This window comes from Pholcus phalangioides, unplaced genomic scaffold (genome assembly GCF_987345545.1).
Source record: "Pholcus phalangioides strain wild (caught in Gottingen) unplaced genomic scaffold, Ppha-v1.0 ptg000003l_1, whole genome shotgun sequence".
NCBI lineage: Eukaryota > Metazoa > Arthropoda > Arachnida > Araneae > Pholcidae > Pholcus > Pholcus phalangioides.
This window is the reverse complement of record NW_028301596.1, coordinates 16140057-16146821: the sequence shown is the minus strand read 5'-3', so window position 1 is coordinate 16146821 and position 6765 is coordinate 16140057.

The following is a 6765-nucleotide window of genomic DNA, read 5'->3' as shown; positions in this document are numbered from 1 at the left end:
TGATTAAGAGCGAGGTTTGCCATATATAACCCATATTTTACACATCATATATTTCCATATTCTTCTTTACGCGTGAGAGGCCATTACAACTTTTGCAAAGAACTGTCCCATTTTTTGAACAAAGACGAAATACTGGCGATGTCCAGTATTTCGGATTCCAACTTTTCTCACTTTGAAATATTTTCAGCCTATATCTAAGCGGAATGTCACTGAAACGGTTGCTTGACAGATGAAAAGCAATGGTATTAATGCAATTCTTTTCTTTCTAGTTCTTGAGGACGAAAGAAGCCGAACAACGTGAAAAGGCTGAGAGAGAGGAAGAGGAAAAAAGAGAGAGGTAAGGCTGTGACGTGTATATGTATCACAATAATTGGTTGTACTAATTTTTGAAGTTTAGTGGCACGCCATTCACGTGGATATGACAAATCAGCTGCGAGAAAAAAAAAAATATTTATATCTTTTGTTTATCTCACACATCACATATGAAAAGTCTTTTTGATATACAACGAATGTGTAAGACTCAAGTACAGGATGGGCAAAAAGACAGTAGAAACTTTAAAAATTCATAAAAACCGAGAAAATAACCGAAATAAAAAACGGTTTGCAGGATTAGCATCGCTAGGTCACGGGAATTTTTTTAAGACAGGGGGAAAAAATAAATAAAAAACAGGCGAAAGGTGGCACTGACGTACACAAGTCAAAGAAAAGATACGCAAGTAACGAACAGAATGCCTCCAAATTGTTTATTGCAACAGTATGTGTTCACATGACCACCACCACAGAGTATAACACATTTCAGGCGAGTCACAAATCCAGCAACGGCAGAGTGCAGCAGGTCCACATACACGGTTTACAACGGTGAACTGATTGTGGATTAGGAGCGCAAGTTCATGTAAACGTCTCATTTGCATATTTTCAACGAAGTCACTCGTACCAGCGCCACCTATCGGCTGTTTTTTCCTAACTTAGAAAAATTCCCGTGACCTAGCGATGCTAACCCTGCAAACCGTTTTTTATTTCGGTTATTTTTCCGGTTTTTATGAACTTTTAAAGTTTCTACGGACTTTTTGCCCAAACTGTACTATTTTTCTAGGGTTTCACCATTTTTGGTGCATATTTTTTCCGATTTTCCTATCTGTCAGATCATGCATTCGCATTTAAATGGGGCTGGAACGGGGGGTACTTTTTCATGATAATTAATAGTGAAAATTGGGAAAAAAATATTTAAAAAGCATTTTTTTCGTTCTCAATGCTCAAAATATCGAAGTTTGCATATTATGGCCTCTGAAATGCACCAATAAATTTAAAACTACATCAATAAGTTTGGCCGTCCCGCATTTACAGGCATACGGCAAGGTGGGTTCTACGCAGCGATCGCAAAACTTAAAACTATGTAAAAATTGGCATTTACGGCAGAAAAAGTTCAAAAGAGACAATTTTTTTCAGAAAAGCTTGAAAGTATTCAAGAATAGACGTTAATGGAACTTTGCCTGAACTTTCGGTTTTTAATAATAATATAAATATAATAACAATATATATTATTAATCTATTATAAAATTTGGGATTCGTGTAGTGGAAATATCATATAATTGATATCGTGTGGCCCATAAATGAAATATTTTAAGTTTAAAAAGTATAGAGTAAGCAAGGGAACAAAAAGTCGTATAAACGAAATGAGTCGTATAAATGAGGTTCCAGTGTAAATGAGTGATTTCGGGAATTCTCAGGAAATTCGACTTTCCGTTCAAGATTCCCAAGGGCTTAAAAATGACGGGAATTTGGAAACCCGTTATTTTTCTAAGCTGTCTGCAGCCGAAACACTCGAAAATTATGTAGCTTTGAACTTCCCTTTACCTTTTACCCTAATTTCTGCCCGCTTTGCTCACCACAGAATTTCTACTCCATGCGCTATTTTTTGTCTTCCTGACCTTCCCCTTATTTTATTTTTTGAACTGATACTCCTTACTCAGCACTCAGCGTTCTTACTCCTATTATACCGCATATGCACCTTGTAAGTTCCTGTGAATGAAATTTTAACAACTGGGGCATGTCGGAATGTTCCGTGTATGCGTTGTGTACTTAACGTGAAGTTTGTTTCTGATGAACGCTGTTCAGTGTTCCGTGAAACGGTCTCATTCTTGTCATGCAATCAGATTGCTATTGTTATTCCAACAATTGCAATCTCATGGATATAATAAATTTTACGAAATGAATTTGAAGAATCTGAAAATTCGGACTTGGAGAGCGTAAAATTTTTTTTCCAATCCCAATAAAATACCGTGAGTAGTTACTAAAGTATATGTTAAATAATTATCAAACTTATTATAAGTAATATGAACAATAGCTTGGTGATTATGTAATAATGATGACAAGAAAATTCTGGGCAAAATAGTCGTTCTACAGTGGAATCATTACTGAACGTTTGTCCAGAAAAACCGATAACGTTCGTGATGGCACACACTTTCGTCTCCACTAAAGAATTTTTCCGCAGATGTGAAGGAAAATGTGTTGAAAAATAATATTCCTACTCTATCATGACGCTTTTGCCTTGAAAGCATACATTCTTCTACGATATTGGCATTTTTGTATGTTTTCGAGTCATTAATCCAGTGGTTCTCAAAGTGCTCACGGCTCCTAAGGGCGTCGTGGTGAGTTGGCAATATTCATATGTGAATGTTCGGTACTTTGAAGTGATCCTTTGTCGGACTAAATTCTTGGGAGCCTTGGGTAACCATTGACTAGGAGTTGCGGCAGATGAAAATTTGCAAACCGCTGCTTTAATCAATAGCAGCTGATTTCTATAGAATATGTGCGTAAAATTTAAATTTTTGTCCTTCCTTTTATCTTGTAGGGAGAGAAGAGAAAAAGAAGAAGCAGGAGAAGAAGAGGAGGAAGAGGTCGAAGACGAAGAGAAGGAGGAGTTGTCTCCAGAGGAAGAGAAAGAGAAAATGGAGACTGAGCTGCAAGACATGCGTATGGAATTGGCCAAGTTCAGAGGCCTGTATGAATCAGCAAGAGATGAAGCTGACCACATGGCGGACATGATTTCTCTTCTTAATCAGAAGTGAGACACCATTAAAATAATCATATTTGTGATACGTTGATACATTTAACCACAGATCAGAATCTTACGAGGGAGGTCAAGTTCATGTCCAAATTTAACAACCAACAAATTAACAAATTAACAATTAACAAATAATAATAGCTACCTGAGGTAGGGTGCATAAAGACAAATTGGGGTTATATAGACATGCGGAGTCACAAATGTCATCTGCAAGTGCTAGAGGCTACAGAAGACGAGAAAATAAGACGGGAAATACGCAAGAGACAGAACCTTTTATTACTCGCGAGGTATTTATGAAATGATTTTTGAGACTGCAGTGTCTAGTGTGGATTAAGCTATGAAAGTCGGTTAGGCACCTTGTGGTCGGTTGTTGCGAATTTTGATTTAGCCCTCACATCGGGAGACAAAGGGTGGCATTTTCAGTGAATTATCCGGACGCTATTCGCCAGGGTTATTATCAGCTGAGCAACAATACGCCTGACAACGTAGGCGAACGGGAAAATCGCTTATGTTCTGGAAGTGTCGTGTTAACTCATGAGCCCACACGGCACAGCCCGAAGGGACGGCCCATGGCCCCCACATCCTGAAGCAGGGTCCCCCTAGGCTGACATCTATTACGGGCCCCCGACCAGACTTTCACGGTGCCCCCCCCCCTTTATGATGAATTTATAGCGTGAAAAAACAAAAAAATGATTAAAATCCTCCCGGGCCCCAGGGCTGGAGCCTTGTCAGCCCACCCCTTGTGGGTGCCATGGTAAGGCCCTTATGATAAAGAGATCTAATTGTAATTCTCCGAGAATAAGTATGTAAATTGGTAGGCAGGTATTTCTAGACCGATTGGGGGCTCAGAGAAAATCAATTTTCCCAAGGGATTATGATGTTCTTAGAAAGGCCCAGCGTTTATGAAATTCACAAGCGGGTTTCGGACCATTCCGGCAGCTACACAGATGCGCCTCCAACGTCTTCATCACTCATAATGCAATTATCATATATATAAACCAATCCCATGATTTTTCCCCGACAAGAATTGATTTGTGTGTGGGCACCATCCTTTTCTACACTCTCATAGCAGCTCAGTCTCTGCTCCATATGTAAATGCAAATGGCATACTAGAAAATTCCACATTTGTGGACTCAGTGATACTATTAATTTAGATAGAGGTTTAAAAAATTGGGATACCCTGAAAGAAATCGAACAGTTTCTTGGCAGAATAATGTCGTCTACTACATGAAGCTTGCCGCAATGATGTAATGTCAATGCATGTGATTTCGATTTGCCTTTGGAAACCCTATGTTTTCCATAATTTTGTGCATGATTTCTGAAACACCCTGTATATATTTTGTCAGTGTTTATTTAGAAAAAAAAATGATTCACGGTCTTCATTCAAACAGGGTGGATGAAATCAATATCCAACTCGTCCAATCACAGCAGATGTATCTCCGAAACGAAATGGAGCGGAAGGAATTAGTGGACAAGATCGAAAAACTGGAACAAGACGTGAAGGGCAAGAAGAAGAAGAAGAAATTGAAGAAATTCCAGAAGGCGAAAGGCTCCAGGGCCTCCATTGTGTCTGTTTCACCTGGAAGTAAAGTGGATCTTTTAGCTCTCAAGTGAGTTCTCATCTGGAACCAGATCGCTCTGCGATGCGATTCTGGGGGGGAGGGGCATCCTCCTGCTTGAACGAATGCAGGCTTTCACGGCCAGTAGGTATCATCAGTAGAAGCAACCCGGTATATAGATCTGTCGTCAAGATGAAATTTTTTAAAACGCTTCGTGTACATGCATAGGTACAGTAAACACACATGTATGCGTTGACCGAAATAATCTTCTCTATACACCGAAAGCATCTACTGATGAAACTCCCTGCTCGTTTTTCCATTCTAGAAACTTCCTTAAGTAATTGCGGTCACTTTTTTCTTTTCTTACAAGACTTGACGTGATATCGGAGGAGAACGATTTCCTGAGGTCGTTTTTGTCCACGACCATCGGCACAAAAGCTCAAGACTATCGCCTGTTCAGGAATATAGCGGAAAATGCGGAAAAGCGATTCGCCGCTGACATCGAGACCATCAAGGAAGAACTTGCCAGAAAGAAAGAGGAAGAAAAAGCCGCTGCAGAAGATGAAGAAGGTGGAGATGAAGAAGATGAAGATGAGGATTAAGGGGGATAACTGTTCTGTCAAAGGATAAAGCTTCACATCGACGGTGACCGAGTTAAACAGTGCACAAATTACAATATTGCCAACGAGAATATGTGTGTGAAATGATTAAATAAAAACAGTTTCCATAAATTTCTACCTATTTTGTCCCGGTGTTAAATTTTTTGAATGGTGAGGCTGTCTTGTACTTTATTGACCGTCTATGGCTATTGGAACAATTTATTACCGTTTCACTTCCGAAAAGGTCGCCTCGGCTACCGAATGACTTGGAAAGTGTATGTTATGTTACATACATTTACTTTTGCGTAACGGAATTTCGCTAGCGATATTTCATTAGGTTATGCAATTTCGTATTGCGATGCCGGGCAGTGACTAGGGTGGAGCAGGTGAGTCTGGTGCCCCGGGAACTGGACCGGAGGGGCGCAAATTTTACCTTTAAACCCGTTCTTCAACATCACAAACTGAAATGCGTGTTCGCCATGGCTGACCAAGAATCTGGTTGCGGCCCTGGTACGATGTTATGGTGATTCTAATGTTAATTAAATAAATGTGATGTGAAAATTTTAGGATTCAGGGTGACGAAATACATGATATGGCTACGGCGAGTTTTCTGAACTTGGGGGGGGGGGGGGAGACTGGATGATTTTTTCTTTTTTGCCTTTCTTTCGTGAAAAAGTCATTCACATTTTGCAAGCAGACAAATGAATCTGCTGAATTCTATTGTTAAATGCTAAATTATATTGCTGAATAATAAATTCTATTGTCAAATGCTAAATTCTGTTGCCAAATGCTAAATTCTGTGGCAAAATGCTAAATTCTGAGGCAAAATGCTAAATTCTGTGGCAAAATGCTAAATTCTGAGGCAAAATGCTAAATTCTGTGGCAAAATGCTAAATTTTGTTGCCAAATGCTATTTTTACATTTCTCTCATTCTCGAAAACTTTGACTGAAAAGAACATAATTTCTATACGAAAGTTTTTAATAACTGCCTGATTTTTTGTATAATTGGTCATTTTCAGAGAAGTTTCTTGTTGTACGATTTTCACCCTTATACAACGTTTTGACGTGGTCTCTTGAACGTCGTATAAACGAGGTTCCATTTGTGGTTAAGAATCTGGTAGCATGGGAAAAATAACCTCAGGCAAGTCAGAAAGTGTTTTTATTCTCTCTGTCTTATGATTGTTATTTAGGATTTTCTATTCAGAAAAGGGATAAGAATCCGAAATCATAAAGCTCAATTGGCGATCACAAGAAAGTGAGACGGGCAGGGGGTGCACAGAATGCAAAGAAACAATTTAAAAGGTCTACATCTTTGGAGGGAGGACCCCCCCCACCCCCATAAAATCCGCATGTAGGTCTCGGGTTTCGGAAATATCAATTTCCAGGAAGTCGTCTTATTAAAAATTGCTTCAGGTTAACTAGTCATAAGAAAAATTTTGATGCTCTCAGGGTTCCGGGATTTTCGGGGTTCCACCACTTTTTAGTCCACATCTTAGAGGAGAAATAAGGAGAAATATATACTTATATTTCTTCTCAATGGTCC